Below are 22,963 nucleotides of genomic sequence, written 5' to 3'. Positions count from 1 at the left end.
GGAAGTGACTTTCATTTTCAGCTGTACAAGAAATAAAGGTTTTGTGCAGTTTTAGCATTGGTCCCAGATCTTATCCAGTGCGGCCGTATTAAAACCACCACGCATAACGTGGGGCTCGAACCCACGACCCTGAGATTAAAAGTCTCATGCTCTACCGCCTGAGCTAGCCGGGCCTCAAAGAGGACCCTGAAAAGACCCTGATGATCGATATTGTTTGGCAAACCGTTTGTACGGGTGGCCATGTCTGGCTGCAGTTGCAGCTGGATTTTCTGAATTGCTACTTTTTCAAAAACCTCAGCATCCATCGTAGGGCTTGCAGCCTTTTGTTACGCTTATGCACAGTTTGAGAAAGCTGATTGGAAACATGGTTACGTGTATAAACGACAACAAAATTGCGGTACTCCGACTGGTATCTAGTCGGGTGAAGTCATTTTCCATATCCCAATTTGTGAAATCAGGTCCCCTGTGAAAGCCGACTGTAATTTGGCGACTTTACTGTGTGTAATTGCAGGAAGTGACTTTCATTTTCAGCTGTACAAGAAATCAAGCTTTTGTGCCGTTTTAGTGTTGGTCCCAGATCTTATCCAGTGTGGCCGTATTAAAAGCACCACGCCCAACGTGGGGCTCGAACCCACGACCCTGAGATTAAAAGTCTCATGCTCTACCGCCTGAGCTAGCCGGGCCTCAAAGAGGACCCTGAAAAGACCCTTTGACCTTCAATGAAGCAACATATTTCCAGGCGTCTTTGACCAACGTCCCACTTTGTTTCAACAATCGCTCTTAGATCAGCTGCAACTATTTAGCCGTTTGTTTTCTGTAACTTCCTCCAGACAGTAAGTCTTAGGGTTGGAGTATATTGCTTTGAACTAACCGTTTGTCCTCATTACTGATCCTGTCTATCCTCGTTACTCCCAAAGAGAACCTCAACATCTTAAGCTCTGCTACCTCCAGCTCTGCCTCCTGTGTTTTCTTCAGTGCCGCTGTCTCTAAGCCGAACAACATCGCTGGTCTCACCACCGTCTTGAGACGGTGGCTTCCTTTCATTCTCGCTGACACTCTTTTATCACACAACACACCTGACACTTTTGTCCACCCGTTCCAACCTGATTGCAGTGGCCTCTTCACCTCTTTTCCACACTCTCCGTTGCTCTGAACCGTTGACCCTAAGTACTTAAAGTCCTGCACCTTCTTCACCTTTGCCCCCTGTAACCTCACCGTTCCACCTGGGTCCCTCTCATTGACACAGATCTCAGTTTTCCAGAGCAGACCTCCATCTCTCTAGATTTTCCTCCACCAGCTCCCTGTTCTCACTACAAATCACAATGTCATCTGCAACATCATAGTCCACGGAGATTCCAGTCTAACCTCATCTGTCAGCAACATTTTTCCAGGCGTGTTTAAGCAAAGTCCCACTCTGTTTCAGCAATCACTTTTAGATCAGCTGCAACTATTTAGCCGTTTGTTTTCTGCATCTTCATCCAGACAGTAAGTCTTAGGCATGGAATAAATTGGGTAATTGACGCGTGGTCAGAAATTACTGCCAGGAGTGCCCGAGGTGCATTCTCGTAAGAATGTTGCGGCAGCATTATCTCAGCAGCACAATGGTATATGGTAGAGAAGGATTATGCAATAGTGTTGCCATGTCTTTTGCTTTGTGCAAAAAGACCCTTTGACCCTCAATAAAGTAACATTTTTCCAGGCGTGTTTAAGCAAAGTCCCACTCTGTTTCAGCAATCACTTTTAGATCAGCTGCAACTATTTAGCCATTTGTTTTCTGCATCTTCCTCCAGACAGTAAGTCTTAGGCTTGGAATACATTGCTTCGAACTAATCGTTTGCATGCACATCATGGCCACCTCACTTGACGTGAGTTGATGTGGAGGGTCAGTTGTGCGCGTGGTCAGAAATTACTGCCAGGAGTGCCCGAGGTGCATTCTCGTAAGAATGTTGCGGCAGCATTATCTCAGCAGCACAATGGTATATGGTAGAGAAGGATTATGCAATAGTGTTGCCATGTCTTTTGCTTTGTGCAACAAAAGACAATCACGAGTTGTTAAAGTTTTCAAAGTTGTTCAATACAAACTTGTCTAAATCATTAGCAACATGAAGAGAAAAGGAATGTCAGGAGTGGGATTTGAACCCACACCTCCATTGGAGACCAGAAGTCCCTTTGGGGAAGGAGTTCTTCCTTGAGTCTGGCGCCTTAGACCGCTCGGCCATCCTGACAGCTGTTGGTGGGCGCCGACTCTTTAGGACAGTGGAACTAAGTCATTAGGTTGTTATTCTCTAATTCAATCAACATTCTCAAGGTGTTCTTGAGGAAAGTCTCAATTTGTTGCAATACTCACCTTTGTCTCAGCTGGAAAGGGCCGTCAGTCGGGACTTTGCGCAACTTATGACAGTGTAATGAGGTGAGTGAAGCTCTTGTTTGATAGTTTAGTGGGTTTCAGTTGGAGTGTTGGTTCGATGATCGATATTGTTTGGCAAAACGTTTGTACGGGTAGCCAAGTCTGGCTGCAGTTGCAGCTGGATTTTCTGAATGGCTACTTTTTCAAAAACCTCAGCATCCATCGTAGGGCTTGCAGCCTTTTGTTACGCTTATGCACAGTTTGAGAAAGCTGATTGGAAACATGGTTACGTGTATAAACGACAACAAAATTGCGGTACTCCGACTGGTATCTAGTCGGGTAAAGTCATTTTCCATATCCCAATTTGTGAAATCAGCTCCCCTGTGAAAGCCGACTGTAATTTGGCTACTTTACTGTGTGTAATTGCAGGAAGTGACTTTCATTTTCCGCTGTACAAGAAATCAAGGTTTTCTGCAGTTTTAGTGTTGGTCCCAGATCTTATCCAGTGTGGCCGTATTAAAAGCACCACGCCCAAAGTGGGGCTCTAACCAACGACCCTGAGATTAAAAGTCTCATGCTCTACCGCCTGAGCTAGCCGGGCCTCAAAGAGGACCCTGAAAAGACCCTTTGACCTTCAATGAAGCAACATACTTCCAGGCGTCTTTGAGCAAAGTCCCACTTTGTTTCAGCAATCGCTCTTAGATCAGCTGCAACTATTTAGCCGTTTGTTTTCTGCAACTTCCTCCAGACAGTAAGTCTTAGGTTTGGTGTATATTGCTTTGAACTAACCTCAACATCTAAATCTCTGCTACCTCCAGCTCTCCCTCCTGTGTTTTCTTCAGTGCCGCTGTCTCTAAGCCGAACAACATCGCTGGTCTCACCACCGTCTTGAGACGGTGGCTTCCTTTCATTCTCGCTCACACTCTTTTATCACACAACACACCTGACACTTTTGTCCACCCGTTCCAACCTGATTGCAGTGGCCTCTTCACCTCTTTTCCACACTCTCCGTTGCTCTGAACCGTTGACCCTAAGTACTTAAAGTCCTGCACCTTTTTCACCTTTGCCCCCTGTAACCTCACCATTCCACCTGGGTCCCTCTCATTGACACACATCTCAGTTTTCCAGAGCAGACCTCCATCTCTCTAGATTTTCCTCCACCAGCTCCCTGTTCTCACTACAAATCACAATGTCATCCGCAAACATCATAGTCCACGGAGATTCCAGTCTAACCTCATCTGTCAGCCTGTCCGCCACCAGAGCAAGGAAGAAGGGGCTCAGAGCCGATCCTTGATGCAGACCCACCGCCACCTTGAACTCCTCTGTCACACCTACAGCACACCTCACCGCGGTCTTACAGCTTTCATACATGTCCTCCATCACTCTAACATACTTCTCTGCCACTCCAGAATTCCTCATACAATACCACAGCTCCTCTCTCGGCACCCTGTCATACGCTTTCTCTAAGTCTACGAAGACACAATGCAACTCCCCATGACCTTCTCTGTATTTCTCCATCGGCATCCTCAAAGCAAATACTTCATCTGTTGGACTCTTTCTAGGCATGAAACCATATTGCTCACCTCTGCCCTTAGCCTAGCTTCCACTACTATTTCCCACAACTTCATTGTGTGGCTCATCAACTTTATTCCTCTGTAGTTGCCACAGCTCTGCTCATCTCCCTCGTTCTTAAAAATGGACACCAGTACACTTCTCCTCCAGTCCTCGGCCCTCCTCTCACTCTCCAAGAGTTCTTGTTAAACAAACTAGTCAGAAACTCTACTGCCACCTCTCCTAGACACTTTCATACCTCCACAGGTATGTCATCAGGACCCGCTGCCTTTCCACTCTTCATCCTCTTCAACGTCCTCCTCACTTCACTCTTACTAATCTTGGCTACTTCCTGCTCCACACCAGTCACCTCTTCTACTCTTTGTTCCCTTTCATTTTCCTCATTGATTAACTCTTAAAAAGTTCTCGTTCCATCTTCCCATCACAATCCTGGCACCTGTCAATTTATTTCCATCCTTATCGTTAATCACCCTAACCTGCTGCACATCCTTCCCATCTCTGTCTCTTAGTCTGGCCAACCTGAACAAATCCACCTCTCCTTCTTTAATGTCCAACCTAGCATACAAGTCCTCATATGCTCTTTGCCACCTCTACCTTCCCCTTACGCTGCATCTCCCTGTACTCTTGTCGACTCTCTTCAGTCCTCGCAGTGTCCCACTTCTTCTTAGCTAACCTTTTTCTCTGTATACACTCCTGAAGTTCCTCGTTCTGCCGCCAAATCACCTTGTCCACTTTCCTGTTTCCAGATGACACACCGAGTACCCTCGGTGTTCCCTATGAAAGTCCCCCAGTGACTTTCATTTTCAGCTGTACAAGAAATCAAGTTGTTCTGCAGTTTTAGTGTTGGTCCCAGATCTTCTCCAGTGTGGCCATAATCAAAAGAGACCCCGCCCAACGTGGGGCTCGAACCCACGACCCTGAGATTAAGAGTCTCATGCTCTACCGACTGAGCTAGCCGGGCCGCTAAAAGGACACCTGAAAAGACCCTTTGACCCTCAATAAAGTAACATTTTTCCAGGCGTGTTTAAGCAAAGTCCCACTCTGTTTCAGCAATCACTTTTAGATCAGCTGCAACTATTTAGCCATTTGTTTTCTGCATCTTCCTCCAGACAGTAAGTCTTAGGCTTGGAATACATTGCTTCGAACTAATCGTTTGCATGCACATCATGGCCACCTCACTTGACGTGAGTTGATGTGGAGGGTCAGTTGTGCGCGTGGTCAGAAATTACTGGCAGGAGTGCCCGAGGTGCATTCTCGTAAGAATGTTGCGGCAGCATTATCTCAGCAGCACAATGGTATATGGTAGAGAAGGATTATGCAATAGTGTTGCCATGTCTTTTGCTTTGTGCAACAAAAGACAATCACGAGTTGTTAAAGTTTTCAAAGTTGTTCAATACAAACTTGTCTAAATCATTAGCAACATGAAGAGAAAAGTAATGTCAGGAGTGGGATTTGAACCCACACCTCCATTGAGTCTGGCGCCTTAGACCGCTCGGCCATCCTGACAGCTGTTGGTGGGCGCCGACTCTTTAGGACAGTGGAACTAAGTCATTAGGTTGTTATTCTCTAATTCAATCAACATACTCAAGGTGTTCTTGAGGAAAGTCTCAATTTGTTGCAATACTCACCTTTGTCTCAGCTGGAAAGGGCCGTCAGTCGGGACTTTGCGCAACTTATGACAGTGTAATGAAGTGAGTGAAGCTCTTGTTTGTGAGTTTAGTGGGTTTCAGTTGGAGTGTCGGTTAGATGATCGATATTGTTTGGCAAAACGTTTGTACGGGTATCCAAGTCTGGCTGCAGTTTCAGCTGGATTTTCTGAATTGCTACTTTTTCGAAAACCTCAGCATCCATCGTAGGGCTTGCAGCCTTTTGTTACGCTTATGCACAGTTTGAGAAAGCTGATTGGAAACATGGTTACGTGTATAAACGACAACAAAATTGCGGTACTCCGAGTGGTATCTAGTCGGGTAAAGTCGGTTTCCATATCCCAATTTGTGAAATCAGCTGCCCTGACAAAGCCGACTGTAATTTGGCTACTTTACTGTGTGTAATTGCAGGAAGTGACTTTCATTTTCAGCTGTACAAGAAATAAAGGTTTTGTGCAGTTTTAGCATTGGTCCCAGATCTTATCCAGTGCGGCCGTATTAAAACCACCACGCATAACGTGGGGCTCGAACCCACGACCCTGAGATTAAAAGTCTCATGCTCTACCGCCTGAGCTAGCCGGGCCTCAAAGAGGACCCTGAAAAGACCCTTTTACCTTCAATGAAGCAACATATTTCCAGGCGTCTTTGAGCAAAGTCCCACTTTGTTTCAGCAATCGCTCTTACATCAGCTGCAACTATGTAGCCGTTTGTTTTCTGCAACTTCCTCCAGACAGTAAGTCTTAGGCTTGGAGTATATTGCTTTGAACTAACCGTTTGTCCTCATTATTGATCCTGTCCATCCTCATTACTCCCAAAGAGAACCTCAACATCTTAAGCTCTGCTACCTCCAGCTCTGCCTCCTGTGTTTTCTTCAGTGCCGCTGTGTCTAAGCCGAACAACATCGCTGGTCTCACCACCCTCGGTGTTCCCTATGAAAGTCCCCCAGTGACTTTCATTTTCAGCTGTACAAGAAATCAAGTTATTCTGCAGTTTTAGTGTTGGTCCCATATCTTCTCCAGTGTGGCCATAATCAAAAGAGACCCCACCCAACGTGGGGCTCGATCCCACTACCCTGAAATTAAGAGTCTCATGCTCTACCGACTGAGCTAGCCGGGCCGCTAATAGGACACCTGAAAAGACCCTTTGACCCTCAATAAAGCAACATTTTTCCAGGCGTGTTTAAGCAAAGTCCCACTCTGTTTCAGCAATCACTATTAGATCAGCTGCAACTATTTAGCCGTTTGTTTTCTGCATCTTCCTCCAGACAGTAAGTCTTGGGCTTGGAATAAATTGCTTCGAACTAATCGTTTGCATGCACATCATGGCCACCTCACTTGACGTGAGTTGATGTGGAGACTTGATGTCGGGACTTTGCGCAACTTATGACAGTGTAATGAAGTGAGTGAAGCTCTTGTTTGATAGTTTAGTGGGTTTCAGTTGGAGTGTTGGTTAGATGATCGATATTGTTTGGCAAACCGTTTGTACGGGTGGCCATGTCTGGCTGCAGTTGCAGCTGGATTTTTTGAATTGCTACTTTTTCAAAAACCTCAGCATCCATCGTAGGGCTTGCAGCCTTTTGTTACGCTTATGCACAGTTTGAGAAAGCTGATTGGAAACATGGTTACGTGTATAAACGACAACAAAATTGCGGTACTCCGACTGGTATCTAGTCGGGTAAAGTCATTTTCCATATCCCAATTTGTGAAATCAGCTCCCCTGTGAAAGCCGACTGTAATTTGGCTACTTTACTGTGTGTAATTGCAGGAAGTGACTTTCATTTTCAGCTGTACAAGAAATCAAGGTTTTGTGCCGTTTTAGTGTTGGTCCCAGATCTTATCCAGTGTGGCCGTATTAAAAGCAAAACGCCCAACGTGGGGCTCGAACCCACGACCCTGAGATTAAAAGTCTCATGCTCTACCGCCTGAGCTAGCCGGGCCTCAAAGAGGACCCTGAAAAGACCCTTTGACCTTCAATGAAGCAACATATTTCCAGGCGTCTTTGACCAACGTCCCACTTTGTTTCAGCAATCGCTCTTAGATCAGCTGCAACTATTTAGCCGTTTGTTTTCTGCAACTTCCTCCAGACAGTAAGTCTTAGGCTTGGAGTATATTGCTTTGAACTAACCGTTTGTCCTCATTACTGATCCTGAACCTCAACATCTTAAGCTCTGCTACCTCCAGCTCTGCCTCCTGTGTTTTCTTCAGTGCCGCTGTCTCTAAGCCGAACAACATCGCTGGTCTCACCACCGTCTTGAGACGGTGGCTTCCTTTCATTCTCGCTGACACTCTTTTATCACACAACACACCTGACACTTTTGTCCACCCGTTCCAACCTGATTGCAGTGGCCTCTTCACCTCTTTTCCACACTCTCCGTTGCTCTGAACCGTTGACCCTAAGTACTTAAAGTCCTGCACCTTTTTCACCTTTGCCCCCTGTAACCTCACCGTTCCACCTGGGTCCCTCTCATTGACACACATCTCAGTTTTCCAGAGCAGACCTCCATCTCTCTAGATTTTCCTCCACCAGCTCCCTGTTCTCACTACAAATCACAATGTCATCCGCAAACATCATAGTCCACGGAGATTCCAGTCTAACCTCATCTGTCAGCCTGTCCGCCACCAGAGCAAGGAAGAAGGGGCTCAGAGCCGATCCTTGATGCAGACCCACCGCCACCTTGAACTCCTCTGTCACACCTACAGCACACCTCACCGCGGTCTTACAGCTTTCATACATGTCCTCCATCACTCTAACATACTTCTCTGCCACTCCAGAATTCCTCATACAATACCACAGCTCCTCTCTCGGCACCCTGTCATACGCTTTCTCTAAGTCTACGAAGACACAATGCAACTCCCCATGACCTTCTCTGTATTTCTCCATCGGCATCCTCAAAGCAAATACTTCATCTGTTGGACTATTTCTAGGCATGAAACCATATTGCTCACCTCTGCCCTTAGCCTAGCTTCCACTACTATTTCCCACAACTTCATTGTGTGGCTCATCAACTTTATTCCTCTGTAGTTGCCACAGCTCTGCTCATCTCCCTTGTTCTTAAAAATGGACACCAGTACACTTCTCCTCCAGTCCTCGGCCCTCCTCTCACTCTCCAAGATCTTGTTAAACAAACTAGTCAGAAACTCTACTGCCACCTCTCCTAGACACTTTCATACCTCCACAGGTATGTCATCAGGACCCGCTGCCTTTCCACTCTTCATCCTCTTCAACGTCCTCCTCACTTCACTCTTACTAATTTTGGCTACTTCCTGCTCCACACCAGTCACCTCTTCTACTCTTTGTTCCCTTTCATTTTCCTCATTGATTAACTCTTAAAAAGTTCTCGTTCCATCTTCCCATCACAATCCTGGCACCTGTCAATTTATTTCCATCCTTATCGTTAATCACCCTAACCTGCTGCACATCCTCACCGCGGTCTTACAGCTTTCATACATGTCCTCCATCACTCTAACATACTTCTCTGCCACTCCAGAATTCCTCATACAATACCACAGCTCCTCTCTCGGCACCCTGTCATACGCTTTCCTCAAGTCCTCATATGTCCTCAAGTCCTCATATGCTCTTTGCCACCTCTACCTTCCCCTTACGCTGCATCTCCCTGTACTCTTGTCGACTCTCTTCAGTCCTCGCAGTGTCCCACTTCTTCTTAGCTAACCTTTTTCTCTGTATACACTCCTGAAGTTCCTCGTTCTGCCGCCAAATCACCTTGTCCACTTTCCTGTTTCCAGATGACACACCGAGTACCCTCGGTGTTCCCTATGAAAGTCCCCCAGTGACTTTCATTTTCAGCTGTACAAGAAATCAAGTTGTTCTGCAGTTTTAGTGTTGGTCCCAGATCTTCTCCAGTGTGGCCATTTGGCCGTTTGTTTTCTGCAACTTCCTCCAGACAGTAAGTCTTAGGCTTGGAGTATATTGCTTTGAACTAACCGTTTGTCCTCATTATTGATCCTGTCCATCCTCGTTACTCCCAAAGAGAACCTCAACATCTTAAGCTCTGCTACCTCCAGCTCTGCCTCCTGTGTTTTCTTCAGTGCCGCTGTGTCTAAGCCGAACAACATCGCTGGTCTCACCACCCTCGGTGTTCCCTATGAAAGTCCCCCAGTGACTTTCATTTTCAGCTGTACAAGAAATCAAGTTATTCTGCAGTTTTAGTGTTGGTCCCAGATCTTCTCCAGTGTGGCCATAATCAAAAGAGACCCCGCCCAACGTGGGGCTCGATCCCACTACCCTGAAATTAAGAGTCTCATGCTCTACCGACTGAGCTAGCCGGGCCGCTAATAGGACACCTGAAAAGACCCTTTGACCCTCAATAAAGCAACATTTTTCCAGGCGTGTTTAAGCAAAGTCCCACTCTGTTTCAGCAATCACTATTAGATCAGCTGCAACTTTTTAGCCGTTTGTTTTCTGCATCTTCCTCCAGACAGTAAGTCTTAGGCTTGGAATAAATTGCTTCGAACTAATCGTTTGCATGCACATCATGGCCACCTCACTTGACGTGAGTTGATGTGGAGGGTCAGTTGTGCACGTGGTCAGAAATTACTGGCAGGAGTGCCCGAGGTGCATTCTCGTAAGAATGTTGCGGCAGCATTATCTCAGCAGCACAACGGTATATGGTAGAGAAGGATTATGCAATAGTGTTGCCATGTCTTTTGCTTTGTGCAACAAAAGACAATCATGAGTTGTTAAAGTTTTCAAAGTTGTTCAATACAAATATGTCTAAATCATTAGCAACATGCAGATAAAATAAATGTCAGGAGTGGGATTTGAACCCACGCCTCCACTGGAGACCAGAAGTCCCTTTGGGGAAGGAGTTCTTCCTTGAGTCTGGCGCCTTAGACCGCTCGGCCATCCTGACAGCTGTTGGTGGGCGCCGACTCTTTAGGACAGTGGAACTAAGTCATTAGGTTGTTATTCTCTAATTCAATCAACATACTCAAGGTGTTCTTGAGGAAAGTCTCAATTTGTTGCAATACTCACCTTTGTCTCAGCCGGAAAGGGCCTTCAGACGGGACTTTGCGCAACTTATGACAGTGTAATGAAGTGAGTGAAGCTCTTGTTTGATAGTTTAGTGGGTTTCAGTTGGAGTGTTGGTTAGATGATCGATATTGTTTGGCAAACCGTTTGTACGGGTGGCCATGTCTGGCTGCAGTTGCAGCTGGATTTTCTACTGTGTGTAATTGCAGGAAGTGACTTTCATTTTCAGCTGTACAAGAAATCAAGCTTTTGTGCCGTTTTAGTGTTGGTCCCAGATCTTATCCAGTGTGGCTGTATTAAAAGCACCACGCCCAACGTGGGGCTCGAACCCACGACCCTGAGATAAAATGTCTCATGCTCTACCGCCTGAGCTAGCCGGGCCTCAAAGAGGACCCTGAAAAGACCCTTTGACCTTCAATGAAGCAACATATTTCCAGGCGTCTTTGACCAACGTCCCACTTTGTTTCAGCAATCGCTCTTAGATCAGCTGCAACTATTTAGCCGTTTGTTTTCTGCAACTTCCTCCAGACAGTAAGTCTTAGGCTTGGAGTATATTGCTTTGAACTAACCGTTTGTCCTCATTACTGATCCTGTCTATCCTCGTTACTCCCAAAGAGAACCTCAACATCTTAAGCTCTGCTACCTCCAGCTCTGCCTCCTGTGTTTTCTTCAGTGCCGCTGTCTCTAAGCCGAACAACATCGCTGGTCTCACCACCGTCTTGAGACGGTGGCTTCCTTTCATTCTCGCTGACACTCTTTTATCACACAACACACCAGACACTTTTGTCCACCCGTTCCAACCTGATTGCAGTGGCCTCTTCACCTCTTTTCCACACTCTCCGTTGCTCTGAACCGTTGACCCTAAGTACTTAAAGTCCTGCACCTTCTTCACCTTTGCCCCCTGTAACCTCACCGTTCCACCTGGGTCCCTCTCATTGACACAGATCTCAGTTTTCCAGAGCAGACCTCCATCTCTCTAGATTTTCCTCCACCAGCTCCCTGTTCTCACTACAAATCACAATGTCATCTGCAACATCATAGTCCACGGAGATTCCAGTCTAACCTCATCTGTCAGCAACATTTTTCCAGGCGTGTTTAAGCAAAGTCCCACTCTGTTTCAGCAATCACTTTTAGATCAGCTGCAACTATTTAGCCGTTTGTTTTCTGCATCTTCCTCCAGACAGTAAGTCTTAGGCATGGAATAAATTGGGTAATTGACGCGTGGTCAGAAATTACTGCCAGGAGTGCCCGAGGTGCATTCTCGTAAGAATGTTGCGGCAGCATTATCTCAGCAGCACAATCGTTAATCTTATCGTTAATCACCCTAACCTGCTGCACATCCTTCCCATCTCTGTCTCTTAGTCTGGCCAACCTGAACAAATCCACCTCTCCTTCTTTAGTGTCCAACCTAGCATACAAGTCCTCATATGCTCTTTGCCACCTCTACCTTCCCCTTACGCTGCATCTCCCTGTACTCTTGTCGACTCTCTTCAGTCCTCGCAGTGTCCCACTTCTTCTTAGCTAACCTTTTTCTCTGTATACACTCCTGAAGTTCCTCGTTCTGCCGCCAAATCACCTTGTCCACTTTCCTGTTTCCAGATGACACACCGAGTACCCTCGGTGTTCCCTATGAAAGTCCCCCAGTGACTTTCATTTTCAGCTGTACAAGAAATCAAGTTGTTCTGCAGTTTTAGTGTTGGTCCCAGATCTTCTCCAGTGTGGCCATAATCAAAAGAGACCCCGCCCAACGTGGGGCTCGAACCCACGACCCTGAGATTAAGAGTCTCATGCTCTACCGACTGAGCTAGCCGGGCCGCTAAAAGGACACCTGAAAAGACCCTTTGACCCTCAATAAAGTAACATTTTTCCAGGCGTGTTTAAGCAAAGTCCCACTCTGTTTCAGCAATCACTTTTAGATCAGCTGCAACTATTTAGCCATTTGTTTTCTGCATCTTCCTCCAGACAGTAAGTCTTAGGCTTGGAATACATTGCTTCGAACTAATCGTTTGCATGCACATCATGGCCACCTCACTTGACGTGAGTTGATGTGGAGGGTCAGTTGTGCGCGTGGTCAGAAATTACTGCCAGGAGTGCCCGAGGTGCATTCTCGTAAGAATGTTGCGGCAGCATTATCTCAGCAGCACAATGGTATATGGTAGAGAAGGATTATGCAATAGTGTTGCCATGTCTTTTGCTTTGTGCAACAAAAGACAATCACGAGTTGTTAAAGTTTTCAAAGTTGTTCAATACAAACTTGTCTAAATCATTAGCAACATGAAGAGAAAAGTAATGTCAGGAGTGGGATTTGAACCCACACCTCCATTGAGTCTGGCGCCTTAGACCGCTCGGCCATCCTGACAGCTGTTGGTGGGCGCCGACTCTTTAGGACAGTGGAACTAAGTCATTAGGTTGTTATTCTCTAATTCAATCAACATACTCAAGGTGTTCTTGAGGAAAGTCTCAATTTGTTGCAATACTCACCTTTGTCTCAGCTGGAAAGGGCCGTCAGCCGGGACTTTGCGCAACTTATGACAGTGTAATGAAGTGAGTGAAGCTCTTGTTTGATAGTTTAGTGGGTTTCAGTTGGAGTGTTGGTTAGATGATCGATATTGTTTGGCAAACCGTTTGTACGGGTGGCCATGTCTGGCTGCAGTTGCAGCTGGATTTTTTGAATTGCTACTTTTTCAAAAACCTCAGCATCCATCGTAGGGCTTGCAGCCTTTTGTTACGCTTATGCACAGTTTGAGAAAGCTGATTGGAAACATGGTTACGTGTATAAACGACAACAAAATTGCGGTACTCCGAGTGGTATCTAGTCGGGTAAAGTCGGTTTCCATATCCCAATTTGTGAAATCAGCTGCCCTGACAAAGCCGACTGTAATTTGGCTACTTTACTGTGTGTAATTGCAGGAAGTGACTTTCATTTTCAGCTGTACAAGAAATAAAGGTTTTGTGCAGTTTTAGCATTGGTCCCAGATCTTATCCAGTGCGGCCGTATTAAACCACCACGCATAACGTGGGGCTCGAACCCACGACCCTGAGATTAAAAGTCTCATGCTCTACCGCCTGAGCTAGCCGGGCCGCTAATAGGACACCTGAAAAGACCCTTTGACCCTCAATAAAGCAACATATTTCCAGGCGTCTTTGAGCAAAGTCCCACTTTGTTTCAGCAATCGCTCTTACATCAGCTGCAACTATGTAGCCGTTTGTTTTCTGCAACTTCCTCCAGACAGTAAGTCTTAGGCTTGGAGTATATTGCTTTGAACTAACCGTTTGTCCTCATTATTGATCCTGTCCATCCTCGTTACTCCCAAAGAGAACCTCAACATCTTAAGCTCTGCTACCTCCAGCTCTGCCTCCTGTGTTTTCTTCAGTGCCGCTGTGTCTAAGCCGAACAACATCGCTGGTCTCACCACCCTCGGTGTTCCCTATGAAAGTCCCCCAGTGACTTTCATTTTCAGCTGTACAAGAAATCAAGTTATTCTGCAGTTTTAGTGTTGGTCCCAGATCTTCTCCAGTGTGGCCATAATCAAAAGAGACCCCGCCCAACGTGGGGCTCGATCCCACTACCCTGAAATTAAGAGTCTCATGCTCTACCGACTGAGCTAGCCGGGCCGCTAATAGGACACCTGAAAAGACCCTTTGACCCTCAATAAAGCAACATTTTTCCAGGCGTGTTTAAGCAAAGTCCCACTCTGTTTCAGCAATCACTATTAGATCAGCTGCAACTATTTAGCCGTTTGTTTTCTGCATCTTCCTCCAGACAGTAAGTCTTAGGCTTGGAATAAATTGCTTCGAACTAATCGTTTGCATGCACATCATGGCCACCTCACTTGACGTGAGTTGATGTGGAGGGTCAGTTGTGCGCGTGGTCAGAAATTACTGGCAGGAGTGCCCGAGGTGCATTCTCGTAAGAATGTTGCGGCAGCATTATCTCAGCAGCACAACGGTATATGGTAGAGAAGGATTATGCAATAGTGTTGCCATGTCTTTTGCTTTGTGCAACAAAAGACAATCATGAGTTGTTAAAGTTTTCAAAGTTGTTCAATACAAATATGTCTAAATCATTAGCAACATGCAGATAAAATAAATGTCAGGAGTGGGATTTGAACCCACGCCTCCACTGGAGACCAGAAGTCCCTTTGGGGAAGGAGTTCTTCCTTGAGTCTGGCGCCTTAGACCGCTCGGCCATCCTGACAGCTGTTGGTGGGCGCCGACTCTTTAGGACAGTGGAACCGCCTGAGCTAGCCGGGCCTCAAAGAGGACCCTGAAAAGACCCTTTGACCTTCAATGAAGCAACATATTTCCAGGCGTCTTTGACCAACGTCCCACTTTGTTTCAGCAATCGCTCTTAGATCAGCTGCAACTATTTAGCCGTTTGTTTTCTGCAACTTCCTCCAGACAGTAAGTCTTAGGCTTGGAGTATATTGCTTTGAACTAACCGTTTGTCCTCATTACTGATCCTGTCTATCCTCGTTACTCCCAAAGAGAACCTCAACATCTTAAGCTCTGCTACCTCCAGCTCTGCCTCCTGTGTTTTCTTCAGTGCCGCTGTCTCTAAGCCGAACAACATCGCTGGTCTCACCACCGTCTTGAGACGGTGGCTTCCTTTCATTCTCGCTGACACTCTTTTATCACACAACACACCAGACACTTTTGTCCACCCGTTCCAACCTGATTGCAGTGGCCTCTTCACCTCTTTTCCACACTCTCCGTTGCTCTGAACAGTTGACCCTAAGTACTTAAAGTCCTGCACCTTCTTCACCTTTGCCCCCTGTAACCTCACCGTTCCACCTGGGTCCCTCTCATTGACACAGATCTCAGTTTTCCAGAGCAGACCTCCATCTCTCTAGATTTTCCTCCACCAGCTCCCTGTTCTCACTACAAATCACAATGTCATCTGCAACATCATAGTCCACGGAGATTCCAGTCTAACCTCATCTGTCAGCAACATTTTTCCAGGCGTGTTTAAGCAAAGTCCCACTCTGTTTCAGCAATCACTTTTAGATCAGCTGCAACTATTTAGCCGTTTGTTTTCTGCATCTTCCTCCAGACAGTAAGTCTTAGGCATGGAATAAATTGGGTAATTGACGCGTGGTCAGAAATTACTGCCAGGAGTGCCCGAGGTGCATTCTCGTAAGAATGTTGTGGCAGCATTATCTCAGCAGCACAATGGTATATGGTAGAGAAGGATTATGCAATAGTGTTGCCATGTCTTTTGCTTTGTGCAACAAAAGACAATCACGAGTTGTTAAAGTTTTCAACGTTGTTCAATACAAATATGTCTAAATCATTAGCAACATGCAGATAAAATTAATGTCAGGAGTGGGATTTGAACCCACGCCTCCACTGGAGACCAGAAGTCCCTTTGGGGAAGGAGTTCTTCCTTGAGTCTGGCGCCTTAGACCGCTCGGCCATCCTGACAGCTGTTGGTGGGCGCCGACTCTTTAGGACAGTGGAACTAAGTCATTAGGTTGTTATTCTCTAATTCAATCAACATACTCAAGGTGTTCTTGAGGAAAGTCTCAATTTGTTGCAATACTCACCTTTGTCTCAGCTGGAAAGGGCCGTCAGTCGGGACTTTGCGCATCTTATGACAGTGTAATGAGGCGAGTGAAGCTCTTGTTTGATAGTTTAGTGGGTTTCAGTTGGAGTGTTGGTTAGATGACACAGTTTGAGAAAGCTGATTGGAAACATGGTTACGTGTATAAACGACAACAAAATTGCGGTACTCCGACTGGTATCTAGTCGGGTAAAGTCATTTTCCATATCCCAATTTGTGAAATCAGCTCCCCTGTGAAAGCCGACTGTAATTTGGCTACTTTACTGTGTGTAATTGCAGGAAGTGACTTTCATTTTCAGCTGTACAAGAAATCAAGGTTTTGTGCCGTTTTAGTGTTGGTCCCAGATCTTATCCAGTGTGGCCGTATTAAAAGCACCACGCCCAACGTGGGGCTCTAACCAACGACCCTGAGATTAAAAGTCTCATGCTCTACCGCCTGAGCTAGCCGGGCCGCTAATAGGACACCTGAAAAGACCCTTTGACCCTCAATAAAGCAACATATTTCCAGGCGTCTTTGAGCAAAGTCCCACTTTGTTTCAGCAATCGCTCTTACATCAGCTGCAACTATGTAGCCGTTTGTTTTCTGCAACTTCCTCCAGACAGTAAGTCTTAGGCTTGGAGTATATTGCTTTGAACTAACCGTTTGTCCTCATTATTGATCCTGTCCATCCTCGTTACTCCCAAAGAGAACCTCAACATCTTAAGCTCTGCTACCTCCAGCTCTGCCTCCTGTGTTTTCTTCAGTGCCGCTGTGTCTAAGCCGAACAACATCGCTGGTCTCACCACCCTCGGTGTTCCCTATGAAAGTCCCCCAGTGACTTTCATTTTCAGCTGTACAAGAAATCAAGTTATTCTGCAGTTTTAGTGTTGGTCCCAGATCTTCTCCAGTGTGGCCATAATCAAAAGAGACCCCGCCCAACGTGGGGCTCGATCCCACTACCCTGAAATTAAGAGTCTCATGCTCTACCGACTGAGCTAGCCGGGCCACTAATAGGACACCTGAAAAGACCCTTTGACCCTCAATAAAGCAACATTTTTCCAGGCGTGTTTAAGCAAAGTCCCACTCTGTTTCAGCAATCACTATTAGATCAGCTGCAACTATTTAGCCGTTTGTTTTCTGCATCTTCCTCCAGACAGTAAGTCTTAGGCTTGGAATAAATTGCTTCGAACTAATCGTTTGCATGCACATCATGGCCACCTCACTTGACGTGAGTTGATGTGGAGGGTCAGTTGTGCGCGTGGTCAGAAATTACTGGGAGGAGTGCCCGAGGTGCATTCTCGTAAGAATGTTGCGGCAGCATTATCTCAGCAGCACAACGGTATATGGTAGAGAAGGATTATGCAATAGTGTTGCCATGTCTTTTGCTTTGTGCAACAAAAGACAATCACGAGTTGTTAAAGTTTTCAAAGTTGTTCAATACAAATATGTCTAAATCATTAGCAACATGCAGATAAAATAAATGTCAGGAGTGGGATTTGAACCCACGCCTCCACTGGAGACCAGAAGTCCCTTTGGGGAAGGAGTTCTTCCTTGAGTCTGGCGCCTTAGACCGCTCGGCCATCCTGACAGCTGTTGGTGGGCGCCGACTCTTTAGGACAGTGGAACTAAGTCATTAGGTTGTTATTCTCTAATTCAATCAACATACTCAAGGTGTTCTTGAGGAAAGTCTCAATTTGTTGCAATACTCACCTTTGTCTCAGCCGGAAAGGGCCTTCAGTCGGGACTTTGCGCAACTTATGACAGTGTAATGAAGTGAGTGAAGCTCTTGTTTGATAGTTTAGTGGGTTTCAGTTGGAGTGTTGGTTAGATGATCGATATTGTTTGGCAAAACGTTTGTACGGGTATCCAAGTCTGGCTGCAGTTTCAGCTGGATTTTCTGAATTGCTACTTTTTCGAAAACCTCAGCATCCATCGTAGGGCTTGCAGCCTTTTGTTACGCTTATGCACAGTTTGAGAAAGCTGATTGGAAACATGGTTACGTGTATAAACGACAACAAAATTGCGGTACTCCGACTGGTATCTAGTCGGGTAAAGTCATTTTCCATATCCCAATTTGTGAAATCAGCTCCCCTGTGAAAGCCGACTGTAATTTGGCTACTTTACTGTGTGTAATTGCAGGAAGTGACTTTCATTTTCAGCTGTACAAGAAATCAAGGTTTTGTGCCGTTTTAGTGTTGGTCCCAGATCTTATCCAGTGTGGCCGTATTAAAAGCACCACGCCCAACGTGGGGCTCTAACCAACGACCCTGAGATTAAAAGTCTCATGCTCTACCGCCTGAGCTAGCCGGGCCTCAAAGAGGACCCTGAAAAGACCCTTTGACCTTCAATGAAGCAACATATTTCCAGGCGTCTTTGACCAACGTCCCACTTTGTTTCAGCAATCGCTCTTAGATCAGCTGCAACTATTTAGCCGTTTGTTTTCTGCAACTTCCTCCAGACAGTAAGTCTTAGGCTTGGAGTATATTGCTTTGAACTAACCGTTTGTCCTCATTACTGATCCTGTCTATCCTCGTTACTCCCAAAGAGAACCTCAACATCTTAAGCTCTGCTACCTCCAGCTCTGCCTCCTGTGTTTTCTTCAGTGCCGCTGTCTCTAAGCCGAACAACATCGCTGGTCTCACCACCGTCTTGAGACGGTGGCTTCCTTTCATTCTCGCTGACAATCTTTTATCACACAACACACCTGACACTTTTGTCCACCCGTTCCAACCTGATTGCAGTGGCCTCTTCACCTCTTTTCCACACTCTCCGTTGCTCTGAACCGTTGACCCTAAGTACTTAAAGTCCTGCACCTTTTTCACCTTTGCCCCCTGTAACCTCACCGTTCCACCTGGGTCCCTCTCATTGACACACATCTCAGTTTTCCAGAGCAGACCTCCATCTCTCTAGATTTTCCTCCACCAGCTCCCTGTTCTCACTACAAATCACAATGTCATCCGCAAACATCATAGTCCACGGAGATTCCAGTCTAACCTCATCTGTCAGCCTGTCCGCCACCAGAGCAAGGAAGAAGGGGCTCAGAGCCGATCCTTGATGCAGACCCACCGCCACCTTGAACTCCTCTGTCACACCTACAGCACACCTCACCGCGGTCTTACAGCTTTCATACATGTCCTCCATCACTCTAACATACTTCTCTGCCACTCCAGAATTCCTCATACAATACCACAGCTCCTCTCTCGGCACCCTGTCATACGCTTTCTCTAAGTCTACGAAGACACAATGCAACTCCCCATGACCTTCTCTGTATTTCTCCATCGGCATCCTCAAAGCAAATACTTCATCTGTTGGACTCTTTCTAGGCATGAAACCATATTGCTCACCTCTGCCCTTAGCCTAGCTTCCACTACTATTTCCCACAACTTCATTGTGTGGCTCATCAACTTTATTCCTCTGTAGTTGCCACAGCTCTGCTCATCTCCCTCGTTCTTAAAAATGGACACCAGTACACTTCTCCTCCAGTCCTCGGCCCTCCTCTCACTCTCCAAGATCTTGTTAAACAAACTAGTCAGAAACTCTACTGCCACCTCTCCTAGACACTTTCATACCTCCACAGGTATGTCATCAGGACCCGCTGCCTTTCCACTCTTCATCCTCTTCAACGTCCTCCTCACTTCACTCTTACTAATTTTGGCTACTTCCTGCTCCACACCAGTCACCTCTTCTACTCTTTGTTCCCTTTCATTTTCCTCATTGATTAACTCTTAAAAAGTTCTCGTTCCATCTTCCCATCACAATCCTGGCACCTGTCAATTTATTTCCATCCTTATCGTTAATCACCCTAACCTGCTGCACATCCTTCCCATCTCTGTCTCTTAGTCTGGCCAACCTGAACAAATCCACCTCTCCTTCTTTAGTGTCCAACCTAGCATACAAGTCCTCATATGCTCTTTGCCACCTCTACCTTCCCCTTACGCTGCATCTCCCTGTACTCTTGTCGACTCTCTTCAGTCCTCGCAGTGTCCCACTTCTTCTTAGCTAACCTTTTTCTCTGTATACACTCCTGAAGTTCCTCGTTCTGCCGCCAAATCACCTTGTCCACTTTTCTCTTTCCAGATGACACACCGAGTACCCTCGGTGTTCCCTATGAAAGTCCCCCAGTGACTTTCATTTTCAGCTGTACAAGAAATCAAGTTGTTCTGCAGTTTTAGTGTTGGTCCCAGATCTTCTCCAGTGTGGCCATAATCAAAAGAGACCCCGCCCAACGTGGGGCTCGAACCCACGACCCTGAGATTAAGAGTCTCATGCTCTACCGACTGAGCTAGCCGGGCCGCTAAAAGGACACCTGAAAAGACCCTTTGACCCTCAATAAAGTAACATTTTTCCAGGCGTGTTTAAGCAAAGTCCCACTCTGTTTCAGCAATCACTTTTAGATCAGCTGCAACTATTTAGCCATTTGTTTTCTGCATCTTCCTCCAGACAGTAAGTCTTAGGCTTGGAATACATTGCTTCGAACTAATCGTTTGCATGCACATCATGGCCACCTCACTTGACGTGAGTTGATGTGGAGGGTCAGTTGTGCGCGTGGTCAGAAATTACTGGCAGGAGTGCCCGAGGTGCATTCTCGTAAGAATGTTGCGGCAGCATTATCTCAGCAGCACAATGGTATATGGTAGAGAAGGATTATGCAATAGTGTTGCCATGTCTTTTGCTTTGTGCAACAAAAGACAATCACGAGTTGTTAAAGTTTTCAAAGTTGTTCAATACAAACTTGTCTAAATCATTAGCAACATGAAGAGAAAAGTAATGTCAGGAGTGGGATTTGAACCCACACCTCCATTGAGTCTGGCGCCTTAGACCGCTCGGCCATCCTGACAGCTGTTGGTGGGCGCCGACTCTTTAGGACAGTGGAACTAAGTCATTAGGTTGTTATTCTCTAATTCAATCAACATACTCAAGGTGTTCTTGAGGAAAGTCTCAATTTGTTGCAATACTCACCTTTGTCTCAGCTGGAAAGGGCCGTCAGCCGGGACTTTGCGCAACTTATGACAGTGTAATGAAGTGAGTGAAGCTCTTGTTTGATAGTTTAGTGGGTTTCAGTTGGAGTGTTGGTTAGATGATCGATATTGTTTGGCAAACCGTTTGTACGGGTGGCCATGTCTGGCTGCAGTTGCAGCTGGATTTTTTGAATTGCTACTTTTTCAAAAACCTCAGCATCCATCGTAGGGCTTGCAGCCTTTTGTTACGCTTATGCACAGTTTGAGAAAGCTGATTGGAAACATGGTTACGTGTATAAACGACAACAAAATTGCGGTACTCCGAGTGGTATCTAGTCGGGTAAAGTCGGTTTCCATATCCCAATTTGTGAAATCAGCTGCCCTGACAAAGCCGACTGTAATTTGGCTACTTTACTGTGTGTAATTGCAGGAAGTGACTTTCATTTTCAGCTGTACAAGAAATAAAGGTTTTGTGCAGTTTTAGCATTGGTCCCAGATCTTATCCAGTGCGGCCGTATTAAACCACCACGCATAACGTGGGGCTCGAACCCACGACCCTGAGATTAAAAGTCTCATGCTCTACCGCCTGAGCTAGCCGGGCCGCTAATAGGACACCTGAAAAGACCCTTTGACCCTCAATAAAGCAACATATTTCCAGGCGTCTTTGAGCAAAGTCCCACTTTGTTTCAGCAATCGCTCTTACATCAGCTGCAACTATGTAGCCGTTTGTTTTCTGCAACTTGGAGTATATTGCTTTGAACTAACCGTTTGTCCTCATTATTGATCCTGTCCATCCTCGTTACTCCCAAAGAGAACCTCAACATCTTAAGCTCTGCTACCTCCAGCTCTGCCTCCTGTGTTTTCTTCAGTGCCGCTGTGTCTAAGCCGAACAACATCGCTGGTCTCACCACCCTCGGTGTTCCCTATGAAAGTCCCCCAGTGACTTTCATTTTCAGCTGTACAAGAAATCAAGTTATTCTGCAGTTTTAGTGTTGGTCCCAGATCTTCTCCAGTGTGGCCATAATCAAAAGAGACCCCGCCCAACGTGGGGCTCGATCCCACTACCCTGAAATTAAGAGTCTCATGCTCTACCGACTGAGCTAGCCGGGCCGCTAATAGGACACCTGAAAAGACCCTTTGACCCTCAATAAAGCAACATTTTTCCAGGCGTGTTTAAGCAAAGTCCCACTCTGTTTCAGCAATCACTATTAGATCAGCTGCAACTATTTAGCCGTTTGTTTTCTGCATCTTCCTCCAGACAGTAAGTCTTAGGCTTGGAATAAATTGCTTCGAACTAATCGTTTGCATGCACATCATGGCCACCTCACTTGACGTGAGTTGATGTGGAGGGTCAGTTGTGCGCGTGGTCAGAAATTACTGGCAGGAGTGCCCGAGGTGCATTCTCGTAAGAATGTTGCGGCAGCATTATCTCAGCAGCACAACGGTATATGGTAGAGAAGGATTATGCAATAGTGTTGCCATGTCTTTTGCTTTGTGCAACAAAAGACAATCATGAGTTGTTAAAGTTTTCAAAGTTGTTCAATACAAATATGTCTAAATCATTAGCAACATGCAGATAAAATAAATGTCAGGAGTGGGATTTGAACCCACGCCTCCACTGGAGACCAGAAGTCCCTTTGGGGAAGGAGTTCTTCCTTGAGTCTGGCGCCTTAGACCGCTCGGCCATCCTGACAGCTGTTGGTGGGCGCCGACTCTTTAGGACAGTGGAACTAAGTCATTAGGTTGTTATTCTCTAATTCAATCAACATACTCAAGGTGTTCTTGAGGAAAGTCTCAATTTGTTGCAATACTCACCTTTGTCTCAGCCGGAAAGGGCCTTCAGTCGGGACTTTGCGCAACTTATGACAGTGTAATGAAGTGAGTGAAGCTCTTGTTTGATAGTTTAGT

At 46.0% G+C, this 22,963-nt stretch overlaps 15 non-coding genes across 15 annotated transcripts; all 15 read right to left on the bottom strand.

The window, feature by feature from the left end:
* Positions 1-610: 610 nt before the first annotated feature.
* On the bottom strand, positions 611-683 carry trnak-uuu (transfer RNA lysine (anticodon UUU)). The gene has a single exon. It is a non-coding gene; the product is annotated as a tRNA-Lys (tRNA).
* A 1,435-nt stretch (positions 684-2,118) lies between these two features.
* trnal-caa (transfer RNA leucine (anticodon CAA)) lies at positions 2,119-2,225 on the bottom strand. The gene is made up of 2 exons: positions 2,188-2,225; positions 2,119-2,163 (listed from the first exon to the last, which is right to left on the bottom strand). It is a non-coding gene; the product is annotated as a tRNA-Leu (tRNA).
* Positions 2,226-4,807: 2,582 nt separating this feature from the next.
* trnak-cuu (transfer RNA lysine (anticodon CUU)) lies at positions 4,808-4,880 on the bottom strand. Its single transcript has one exon. It is a non-coding gene; the product is annotated as a tRNA-Lys (tRNA).
* A 2,548-nt stretch (positions 4,881-7,428) lies between these two features.
* Positions 7,429-7,501, bottom strand: trnak-uuu (transfer RNA lysine (anticodon UUU)). Its single transcript has one exon. It is a non-coding gene; the product is annotated as a tRNA-Lys (tRNA).
* Positions 7,502-9,779: 2,278 nt separating this feature from the next.
* trnak-cuu (transfer RNA lysine (anticodon CUU)) lies at positions 9,780-9,852 on the bottom strand. Its single transcript has one exon. It is a non-coding gene; the product is annotated as a tRNA-Lys (tRNA).
* Positions 9,853-10,328: 476 nt separating this feature from the next.
* Positions 10,329-10,435, bottom strand: trnal-caa (transfer RNA leucine (anticodon CAA)). Its single transcript has 2 exons — positions 10,398-10,435; positions 10,329-10,373 (listed from the first exon to the last, which is right to left on the bottom strand). It is a non-coding gene; the product is annotated as a tRNA-Leu (tRNA).
* A 1,860-nt stretch (positions 10,436-12,295) lies between these two features.
* Positions 12,296-12,368, bottom strand: trnak-cuu (transfer RNA lysine (anticodon CUU)). Its single transcript has one exon. It is a non-coding gene; the product is annotated as a tRNA-Lys (tRNA).
* Positions 12,369-14,096: 1,728 nt separating this feature from the next.
* On the bottom strand, positions 14,097-14,169 carry trnak-cuu (transfer RNA lysine (anticodon CUU)). Its single transcript has one exon. It is a non-coding gene; the product is annotated as a tRNA-Lys (tRNA).
* Positions 14,170-14,645: 476 nt separating this feature from the next.
* Positions 14,646-14,752, bottom strand: trnal-caa (transfer RNA leucine (anticodon CAA)). Its single transcript has 2 exons — positions 14,715-14,752; positions 14,646-14,690 (listed from the first exon to the last, which is right to left on the bottom strand). It is a non-coding gene; the product is annotated as a tRNA-Leu (tRNA).
* Positions 14,753-15,871: 1,119 nt separating this feature from the next.
* Positions 15,872-15,978, bottom strand: trnal-caa (transfer RNA leucine (anticodon CAA)). The gene is made up of 2 exons: positions 15,941-15,978; positions 15,872-15,916 (listed from the first exon to the last, which is right to left on the bottom strand). It is a non-coding gene; the product is annotated as a tRNA-Leu (tRNA).
* Positions 15,979-17,029: 1,051 nt separating this feature from the next.
* On the bottom strand, positions 17,030-17,102 carry trnak-cuu (transfer RNA lysine (anticodon CUU)). The gene has a single exon. It is a non-coding gene; the product is annotated as a tRNA-Lys (tRNA).
* Positions 17,103-17,578: 476 nt separating this feature from the next.
* On the bottom strand, positions 17,579-17,685 carry trnal-caa (transfer RNA leucine (anticodon CAA)). The gene is made up of 2 exons: positions 17,648-17,685; positions 17,579-17,623 (listed from the first exon to the last, which is right to left on the bottom strand). It is a non-coding gene; the product is annotated as a tRNA-Leu (tRNA).
* A 2,631-nt stretch (positions 17,686-20,316) lies between these two features.
* trnak-cuu (transfer RNA lysine (anticodon CUU)) lies at positions 20,317-20,389 on the bottom strand. The gene has a single exon. It is a non-coding gene; the product is annotated as a tRNA-Lys (tRNA).
* A 1,703-nt stretch (positions 20,390-22,092) lies between these two features.
* trnak-cuu (transfer RNA lysine (anticodon CUU)) lies at positions 22,093-22,165 on the bottom strand. Its single transcript has one exon. It is a non-coding gene; the product is annotated as a tRNA-Lys (tRNA).
* A 476-nt stretch (positions 22,166-22,641) lies between these two features.
* Positions 22,642-22,748, bottom strand: trnal-caa (transfer RNA leucine (anticodon CAA)). The gene is made up of 2 exons: positions 22,711-22,748; positions 22,642-22,686 (listed from the first exon to the last, which is right to left on the bottom strand). It is a non-coding gene; the product is annotated as a tRNA-Leu (tRNA).
* Positions 22,749-22,963: the final 215 nt, after the last annotated feature.

The sequence above is a fragment of the Channa argus genome, unplaced genomic scaffold (genome assembly GCF_033026475.1).
Source record: "Channa argus isolate prfri unplaced genomic scaffold, Channa argus male v1.0 Contig066, whole genome shotgun sequence".
NCBI classification, from domain to species: Eukaryota; Metazoa; Chordata; class Actinopteri; order Anabantiformes; family Channidae; genus Channa; species Channa argus.
Note: the sequence above shows the minus strand (reverse complement) of the source record. Positions and strands in the feature narration are given on the sequence as shown.